Source organism: Lactuca sativa, chromosome 2 (assembly GCF_002870075.4).
Source record: "Lactuca sativa cultivar Salinas chromosome 2, Lsat_Salinas_v11, whole genome shotgun sequence".
Classification (NCBI taxonomy): Eukaryota; Viridiplantae; Streptophyta; class Magnoliopsida; order Asterales; family Asteraceae; genus Lactuca; species Lactuca sativa.
Genome location: NC_056624.2, coordinates 23,147,578 through 23,158,646, shown reverse-complemented (window position 1 = coordinate 23,158,646; position 11,069 = coordinate 23,147,578).

The window sequence follows — 11,069 nt, the reverse complement described above, 5'->3', positions numbered from 1 at the left end:
TGTGATTATATGTTCATTAGGATCATAGTGTGTGCACAAGTCCTCGCTTGACACCTAGCAATCCGATACCGTCCAATTCATCCCAATCACCAACTACAGGTGAGTTCATACCCCTAATCAATGTTTTAAATGATTTTAAATGCTTTAATGGGGGGGGGGGCGAATACAAGTAGATACAAACATGCTATTAAATCATTGATATGTATTTTATAACTGTGTTTGTTATTTAACAGATTTCACATGCTACAAAATGTGATGCATGAAATGGTTTTACATCTTAAAAGCACATTGTTACCAAATGTTTTACTTTTGAAATGTTTATTCAAATGACATCAAGTCATTGTTAATTATTGTTCAAAACCCATAAGATGTATTACAAAACCATTTTTACATTCTTGAACTAAACTATGCATATACACTTATATTCTTATATATGTATTGATGTCATAGTTTGCATCTTTCGTTTAGTTTTCTCACACCTTGAGTATTAAGAGTGTGTAAACTTACATGATCAACTAGTTATATTACAGTAGATTATCATAGGGATAATGGGAAGATATCAAACATTACTTCTATTACAAGGAGTCACACAAGAGTCAGTTCATTCATGAGTCTATACTAGTACATTGCCTGATACATGAGTACTTACAGATGTTTACTTGATACATGAATATGTTACATATACTTACCTGTTACATGGACACACATACATGAACACCATACAGGGACACTTTTACATAGCTGCATTCTCCTGTATTCACTTACCTGGATACTTGTACTTAGGACTATGAGGATGATTTAGTAGTACTTACTGTGTAAATTGTCTTGCATATCCCGGTTCAAAGGGAATAACTACACGGGACTTACCATTCCGAACCCCACTGTTTAGCACCAGTGGTCGATGACCATCTTCGGAGGTCTAAGGTTACTACTTATATTAGGAAATCGATTTGGGACTAACCCTTCCACCCACCTGCTGCTGCTACAGAGGACAATTGGACAATCTTCGGATGTTCATTAGGTTATACATTTCGCTTCATGCGATGTAGTGTTGGTCCTAGTACCCAGTGACAACACTTACAATATTATACTTTTCCTGTTTACTTTATTTTGTGACACATTCACATAAACGATGAGTTAGACTAAGCACTTTTAGTACTAGTCTATACAAAGGAAAAACTATCATTTACAAACAGAACATTCGGATCTTGGTAGAAGACTACACTTCATACTTACAAAACATTCGGGTCTTGGTAGAAGACTACACTTCATACGTACAGAACATTCGGGTCTTGGTAGAAGACTACATTTCATACTTGTTTTTCTAGGGATTTCATACTTACATCAACATTTTCATTTAAACGATTTACATGGCCTTCATAACAAATTTTCACAAACAAGGAAATGACACTTATATACTTATGAATTCACCAGCTTTAAAGCTAATACTCGCTTTCAAAATAACTTGTATTCTCAGGTCACCAGTAGACAGGTACGGAGGCCAGGTTTTGAGAAGACGGAGCAGACAAGTCTCGTCTTTTATTTTGCTTGTATATTTTTGGTGTCTTACTATACTGAACGAACACACATGTATTAAAACTTTACTTATAATGCAATGGATGATGTTGTTGCTTGTTTATTATATTACACTATTGTGATACTGTACATGACGTCCTCCACCCCTGAACATTTTCGCCGTTCGTGGTTTTGGGGTGTGACAGATTGGTATCAGAGCATTGTTTATAGTGAATATAGTATATCAACCCATAAAATATATACTAACTATAAATACATGGGATTAAAACACTCTGTCTAAGAGTTATACTTTTAAATAATAAAATATTTAACAAAGTATACGTGCCTGCATTCATACTAAAATCAGTGTCACAACGACAAGAACAAAAGTATTACGATTGTTGAATATCACAAGTAAGCCTGGGGATATATAGTCAGTCTTGGGAATGGCATAGCCTGATCAACTATGCTGGTCCGAGGAGTGATTAGAATATGCCCAAGAATGGTTGTGATATGGCAAAAAGTCTAAAAACTTACCAACACAACCATAAAGAAATACCATATGGGTATTTGGTCTTACTGTAATTATCTTAGTTAGTTCGTCTAATTTAGCTATTTCTTATATCCCTTTTCTCGCGTAGATTAAAATGGCTGGATTTCACCATGGCGATCCGTACTTCCCGAACCAAGGCAATGCGGGTTGGCTAGAGGCAGAGCCAGAAGATGATCACCCAATCCCTTTGGATGATCACCATCCTGAGGGCTTTTCCGATAGTTCTGACTCGGAGCCAGAAGTCAACAACCTACCCCCAGCTGCTCAAAACCCAAACCTAAACCCTTGCCCTATGTTTCAAGGACCCACACCCTTGTGGGCCATTAACTTGACTGAATGGAGTCAGGAACAACGTCAGCCCATTCCCTACAATGGCGACCGAAGTTTCTACAACCTCACTAAAGGAGGTTCTCCTGACAGAGTCCTACCAATCATGGTGCGTAGGATTTCTTGGAACACGATAATGGCTCAGGCGACTATCAATCAAGTCTTGGAAGTTGACGCCAACTCTGGTGTTAACACTGTCCACATTCGCCAACTAGAGTCTGCTCATGAAAGGACTCTGGTCCGTAATGCAAATCTGCAAAGGGAACTTGCTGAAACCCGAGCTGAAGTTAGAGAACTTCAAGCTCAACAAGCAAGGTCGGACAGGCGTATAAGGGACATCGAACGTCTACTGTCTGGATCGAGGACTCATGTAGTAGTTCTCGTCGCCGATAGAATATCGTCATCTCATCTTTTGGATATAACCTAGTTTATGTAAAACTTTGGTCTAATTTCCTGTTTGTATAAATCTTAGACCTGTTAGGTCTTTATCTGATCTTAATTCTGTCAAAATTTTCCATCTTGGTCGATGTAAGGCCTACTCCTAGGCCATTTTTCCCGAACTTGTTACATCTGTAATTCCAATATTATTGACAGATATCTAATCTTATGGAAATTATTATCCAAATGCTATCTTCTTCATTTAGTCATGTTATTCTTTCTGTTGTTGGACTATGGCGATTTAGTCCATGAGACACATTCATTTATCATTTATTCTTATCCATGTCGTCATCTTTTAAACGTATAGTTAAAGATGCCGCCACGCAGGAATCCAAGGAGGAACCTAAACAACGAAGCACCAATACCACCACCTCCACCACCACCTGTACCACTTCAAACACCAAATCCTTTTAATGCCACTATGTTCCAGGCAGCTTTCACAGCAGCAGTTGCAGCTGCTGTGTCAGCAATCAACACTCCTGCCCTTAGTGGATCAGGAACAGGTGCACCACCCTCGAACCACGGCGAAAGCCATGGACACCCTCGGGAATGCACCTACAATGATTTTACTAACGCCAAACCCTGCAGCTTCAATGGAACTGGGGGTGTTATGGTGTTGAGACAATGGATTGAAAAGATGGAATCCGTCTTTGAAATATGTGCTTGCCAGGAGGGCAGCAAGGTCAAGTTCGCAGCTTGTACCTTCTCTGACCGAGCACTAACATGGTGGAACAGCCATGTTATCTATCTAACTCTGGTGGTGGCGTATTCCATCGGCTGGGAAAAGTTGAAAGAAATGCTGATGAAGGAATACTGTCCTCGAGGCGAAATACAAAAGCTCGAGCAAGAGTTATGGGGTCTACAAATGGTTGGATCCGACATCACTACCTACACAAATAGGTTTTGTGATTTGGCAAACTTATGCCCCGACATGGTTGCTCTCCAGAGCAAAAAGATCGAGAGATATATCTGGGGACTGTCGCCCCAGAGCCAGTCAAGTGTGATCGCTTCCAGGCCTATTACCTTTGATAGCGCCAAGGAACTAGCACAATCCCTCATCGATCACTGAAAACCTCAAGACATAACAATCCCTACACCTATACCACAGAAGACCAACCCCGACTACCACAAGAAGGGGTGGAATAAAAGGAAAAGAGGGGCTCCGCAAGGATCCTCCAATAAGCAACAACTCGTGGCGATCAATGCTGCCACAGTTACTCCTGTTGCCCCTGCCAACCTCTTACCAGCAAGAGCATATGTTGGAACCCTCCCGAAGTGCACCAAGTGCAACTTCCATCACCACGGAACTTGCAGGGAGATGCAGTGCTCTAACTGCAACAAGAAGGGACACACCGTCCGCTTCTGTAAAACTCCAACAGCTCAAACTGCCCAGATTCCTAACGCCGGTATGGGCCAAGCTTGCTATGGATGTGGCAAGGTGGGCCACTACAAAAGGAACTGCCCTAAAGCAGGGATGGCTGGAGGAGTGGGACGAGTTATGGCCCTAGGCCACGAGGAAGCAGTAGCTGATCCTACGATAGTTACTGGTACGTTCCTCCTCGATAACTCTTATGCTTGCATACTTTTCGATAGTGGAGCCGAGAAAAGTTTTGTAAGTCACAAATTTGCACACCTGCTGTAACATACACGTTTTGAAATCGTGTTTTAAGTAAATAATATTATGAAATATTATGTGAATTTGAATGTTGAGTTCTAACAGATAGTTTTTACTAGAATTGAAGTAAAACTATGCTTAGAATCATTCAGAAAGTATTGGAAGTCTTATGAGATTCCAATTAAAAGCCAAATAGTGAAATATAACAACAATATAAAATCTGGAATAAGTAAAATTTTATTATTGAAAGTTATAGATAATCTTGTTAGAAACATTTAGGTGAAAACCTCATCGAAATCCGAGTTATAACGAAGAAGTTATGACCAAACGAAGTTCTGTGATAAATCAGGAAAATACCTTGTCGCGTTAAAATTTAGTTTTCGATAAACTAGTTTTTAGCCTTAGTGATGTAAATGAAAGTTGTAGAACTCGTGAAAATAATCAATTTTCATATAAAGACCGTTTGAATCTGACTTCGTATGAGGAAGTTATGATTTTTCGAAGTTTCAGCTTAGCAGTAGACAGCTAAAAACTCGAATTTTAGATCGAGTGATTTTTAGCCAACACAACCTAAATGAGAATTGAAGGTCTCGTCATTAGTAGTGCAACGGTAAAAAGTTTGACGAAAACGGACGTCGGATGAAGAAGTTATGAATTTTTAACAGATTTTCCTATCCCGGTCTGTTAAAAATAATAATATTAAAATTAAATTCAAAATTAGCCGACGAAGTCTAAACGAAAGTTGTAGAGCATAATTCTAGCTTCGCGTGCATATAATGAACGTCAAAAACGGAGCTCGTATGCGAAAGTTATGGATTTTAGAAGTTTTTTTCATATTTTTCAAGAAAATTCGCATGAATAGTGAAATGCCACGTCACCCTCGCTCGGAGTTGGCCACGTATCCGAAGCTGCTGCATGGCAATGCCTGAGAAGCGACGCGTGTAGCACAGGAGTCCGAAGTCGTCACGTGGTACTCGCATGCCTGCCTCGTGCCCTACTCGCGTGTCGCATGCTGATTCGACCGAGGGTGCGGTCCAATGGCTATCTGACGCGCCTCGCATTGATCACCCTCGCATGCGCAACCCACCTGCGAGCTACCTGCTGTCCGAGCCGAAGACCCAGCCGATGACGCGCCTGAAGCTGATGACTCCTCGCATCCGAGCCTCGCTGGAGCCCTGCGAAGCTGCCATCTGGTCCGAACCTCGCAGCCGCCTGTCTCCTTCCCTTCGCTTCGGATCCGAAGCTCAGCCCTATATAAAGGGTGCGAGCCCTCTCGGCTAGTTTTAGAAATTTGGCATTTTCACCCCCTCTTTCAATATTTTTACGATCCCGACATCCCCCAAAGCCCCGGTACTGATTCTAAAGCCCGAAACACGCCCCGAGACTCCCGAGAATCTCGAAAAATTTATTATTTCGGTTTCGAAGCTCTACCTTCGCAGAGCCCGGTTTTCAAGAAAACTCCTGGTTTTCAACAACGAAAGTCATATTTAGAGCCGAAGTACTGCCCAAATTAATATTTTAGCCCCCCGGTTATTTCACGGTGAGCTTAGTATATAGAAATAATTGTATGTTATGTGTCATATGTGCTACGTGCTTTTTAGTGTTATTATTCCGGGTTATTTTCCCGGGTTATTTTTAATTGCTATTTTTAATAGCAAAGAAATACCTTTGACCATGTGATCAATGAAAGGACTTAGATTCACGTTGGTACTGGTATGTAGCCTCTGGCCATGTGGAACATGTCTCCGTAAGAGAATGAATTCTATTCTATGGTAGTGGCAGAAGGTTAGATAGGGCTATAAGCCTGAAATCTACCGAAATGTTAATCCGAAGTTGTATATCTTCTGTGCCGTTTGGGCCAAAGCTTTATTGATGTATATCAAGCACGGAAATTGTTATGTCTCATTGATTGTATATCTTTAAATCAAATCAATGATCGATATGGAATGTTTGTCACATGATTCACATATGACCTTGTTGTTCCTTGTTCCTCTTTGCTTCTGCCCTATTAAAGTATATATATGGCATAACGTTATATTGTATATATTATTGAACTCACTAAGCGAGTCCGCTTACCCTCTCGATGTTTAACAAATTGCAGGAGATAAACATCCAGTGTAGTTATATACTGGTAGAAGATTTTTGAATAGTTTGAAACTATTGTATCGATGGAAGCTTATGAATAGTTTGAAACTATTGTATTTTGCACTCCCATATTGTAACAACCCGAAGTTGTTCATCGCCGAAAACCCATTCTACCCGTATAACTCATCGGAGATCGAAATGTCCCGATATCGTTTTTGGGCTTAGTTAACTAAAATTATATGTTTATTATCATTCAATGAGGGTCCAAATCATTTAGGAACTCATGAATTTAGCCCAAAACATTTATTTCATATGTTTTAGAAATATCCTCGTCGGGTGACGGAAACTCAATCGGGTGCGACCTAAAGCTTCGTTTAAGGCCGGTATCGGGTAGAGTTCCACCGTGTCCAAGTTTTAGGAACTATATAAACGTGTTTAACCTATCATTTGAAGCTTTTTCCTTCTCTCTCTACTCTATCTCTAACCTCTCTCCTAAATCCAAAGATTAAGGGTCCAAAACTCAATTTTAAGGCCTCAAATCCTTAAGGTACCTTCCTAGCCTTAATCTATAGCATATTTGGCTTCCAAATTTGACATTTAATCATGAAATAGGACAACATATGTGAGTTTACGGCCCAAGAGGCTGCCTAGGCCGTAAACACCATTTTGAAGGGTTTTAAGCCCTTAAACTCCTTCCTAAACTCATTTGGACTTTAGATATGGCTAAGGGACTTCAAGATATGGACTTAGAACACTTAAAACATTGATTTTGAGTCATTTGAAGGAGTTTACGGTCAAGGCATAAGCTTGGGCCGTAAATGTTGGATTAATGTCTAAGTCCATAACTATATTTGGTAAGACTTGACCCGACCCGGCATGGTCCATTTGGGTTGCATACCATCATGCACTTGAATGAGAGAAATAAGACACTTATGGTTATTAATATATTATAAGTTCTAGTATATTAATAATAAGAATAATAAGATTATTTAATTAGTATTGATCAAGAATTAATCTAGGATTAATTAAGTGATCAAAAGAAGACTAATTAAATATATGGGTTGATTGTGTAAATCATCCATACTTGTATAGTGGGCTAATGCTCCATGGATAATCAAGTTGGGCTAAAACCCATAGGATGGTCCATGGATGCTCCATGGTGTATTTGTACCCATGGATCCAAGGAAATGGAAAGCCATGACAATTAAGAGTTTACCCTAATTGTGTAACTATATAAGCATCTTATTATTGAGGAAAAATCGGTCACTAGTAGTATTCAAGAAAGGGCTAGCCGATTTTGGTGAGTGTAGAATTCTCTCAAGTCATTCTAAGTGTTTTGATGATTGTGATTCCATTTGAGGTGTCACACTTGGGGCACTAAGCACTCAAGCTTCATGAAGACTTTCTACATCAAGAGGTATGTATTCTATCTTGTTACATTATTGTTTTGTATGCTAGATTAGGATAATACCTTGGAAGTTCTTATTTGCATGTATAATAGAGAAAACATAGATCCAAGGTATTTAGGGTTGCATGTACACTTAGGAAGTGTTAGAATGCTCAAAACCCAACAGTGGTATCAGAGACACGGGTTGTTTTCTGTTATATTGATGCAAATATTTTATTTTCAAAGTTGGAAAAAAAACCATGAAGTTTGTCAAATTTTAAGATAATTACTTGTTCTTGTGAAAAACTAATTATTTGTAAAATTTGAATAATTTGCTTTATGTGTTGAATTAGGTCAAATTTAATAAAAGATAAAATAATATGATTATTTTATTAATTTTAAAAGTTTGATCTAAAAAGTTTTATTTTTTTGAAACCTCCATAAGTTATGGATTTGAAAAGGTTTTAAAAAAAAATTGATTCAAAGTTTTTTTGGAGTTACAAAATTTGGTGTTAATGTTTTAAAGGATTACATAACTTAAGAATAAGTTATGGATCACCAAAAGTTTTTTGTGTTATCTTGTTTTATGAGTGAGTTTGGATTAATGATGAAAATTATGTGATAGTTGGTTTTAATCCAAATTAATCTAAGAATTGATTCAAAAATGTGTTTTTGTAACTTGTCCTCAAGTTATATGAAAAGTCACATTTAAGAATCATAAAACTCATAAAAATTGGCAAAGGTTACAAAATGAAGAGTCTAGTTCTAATTAAATGGTTTTATGACTCCATAACTTGTCCTCAAGTTATGGAGGACCAAGAGTCTCTTCATTTAATAAAATAAAATAAAATAAAATAAAGTGTAACCTTAATTAATTCCATAAGTTATAAAATAAAGAAAAGTTAATTCTTTTATTAGTTTAAAGTCTTCCATAACTTGTCCTCAAGTTATGGAACTTGAAGAGTTTTTGGATTAAAACTACTTTAAACACATAAGTTATGGAATTAATTAGTTTTGAATAGTTTCAAAAACTTGCCCTCAAGTTTTGGAATTTGTAAAGTTTTCACTTATGAATACTTTAATTCCAAGTTAGCCCTTAGAATTTTAAAAGTTAAAATTCAACCCTTATACTTTATAATATTATAAGTTAATAATATATATATGTATAAGAGTAAAGTCAGTCTTACCGCTAGTACGCCTCATTCACGAAGCCGGTCTATAAGGTGGGTATAAGGTTGTTGCCTATAAAATGGCAACTTAATGGGTGTCCACTCTCACCCACCGCTTGCTTGACCGGTGGAGGGTCGTTAGCCGAACGGGTTTGACAGGACTAGAATTCTCCCTTCATTAAAAGTATTAATGATAATACTATGTAACTAAACTCTTAATAATACCCAATCTTAGTTACTTAGGAAAAATGTGAATAAAGTGCTAATCCATGAAATTACACTTTACACTTTGTCTAAGTCGTTAGTGGAGCGTGTGTGGTTAACCGGCACACTAACTTGGACTTAACAAGGTAGGTAAAGGGTGACTTAATATTTATCATAGTATCGATGGAGCGTGTGTGGTTAACCGGCACATCGATTGAGGGGTAATTTATTAAGGGTACCAAGTGATTTTCATGGTTACTTCACACCTTGTTTTGTGATCCTCGGCATCCCAGTCACAAAACCTGAAGGGCACACTCGAGATTGAAACATGCCTTTGAAAAGTTCAATGAATCTCAAAGATCTAGGAGTTTCAAAACCAATTAAAACCTAATAATACATTTCGTTTATCTTGGTGGAAATTGGTGAATCGTCATTCACCTACCTTCAAATATTTTATAGCTTGGATTACGGCATACCTCTTCTAAGTTATAAAATAGTTTGTTGGGTCCTAGCCTTAATATTTTCATATTGGGTGTCATATTAAGGACATTAAAATCAACTATCTTGAATATCTCCCAAAAGATGTCTGGTTTAGACACCTATGATCTTCCCAAATCTCTTGAAACAAGGTTTCCTAATGAAGATGATGTCCCATGGATATCATACTTCTTCACCTCTTCAAATTATTCTCCCTAACCCACAAGTTCTTGAAAAGTTTAAGGTCACTCAGGCCCTATTGGCAAGGCAAGGTCTAGGTGTGGTCACATCTTGGAGATGTAGTCACATATTGACAAGCCGGGAGAGTTGGGTGTCAAAGTCTTGAGAAAGTTGGTGGTTCAACTACTTTCTAAGTCACATAGTGAGTTCTTTTGGAACACCTATGAAAAAGACTATGACAAGACCCTTAGTGATCTTATATATTTGTTAAGATCAACTTCCTAAAACTTTATGGACATTGACAATGATGACATTGGATATCCAGTAAAGCATTCTCTTCCCAATGGAAAGGGATCGGCTATAGTCAACTCGGTTGACCAAATGGTAAAGAGAAAAAGCTAAGTCTGTGATAGTCCTGTGTACCATTATCAAAGGGTCCATATGTTTGTATTGCCAAAGAAAGGGCATTGGTTGCGAAGCTGCCAAATTTACCTAAGGATGTTAAAGTCAATAAGTTTGACTCTACTTCAGGTAAAATCCACTATCTAACTCTGTTAAGTTTCTATTCTGAGATTCTTGATACATGATGTGACCGGGTCGCATGGTGATGGTTTAAGAATCAAAGGAAAGTGAAGAAACTTAAAGGAAGAATATGCTGAATCTGATCGCATAGATGGATTTCTATCGCATAGTTTGAAAAATCGGATTCTTGAGCTACTTCTTAGGAGTTATGAGATATTGCTTAGGAATAGATAACAACAAGTTTTCATATGGATTGTAAGGATAGTTTTTCCGCAAAGTTTTAAAATAAAAGGAAATTTTTGATTTTATTTATTTTAAAATATCCTTACAATGGCATCTGTGGAAATTTTTGTTGCTTATAAGATTCCATTAGTAGCAAGAGTGGAAGTATGAAATTGATTCTTTCATTTGTGGTAATGTCTAAATTTACCAAATAAGGAAAGATTCTCATCACCCAAGTTTCAATTGGACCGGAACTTGGAATCATGCAAGTTGTATAGCATGATGAATGAGAACTTTCAAGTTTTGGAAAATTAAGACTAATTACTTGTTCACATGGATGTGTGAGTCAAGTAAAGGACTTAGGGATCGAGTACA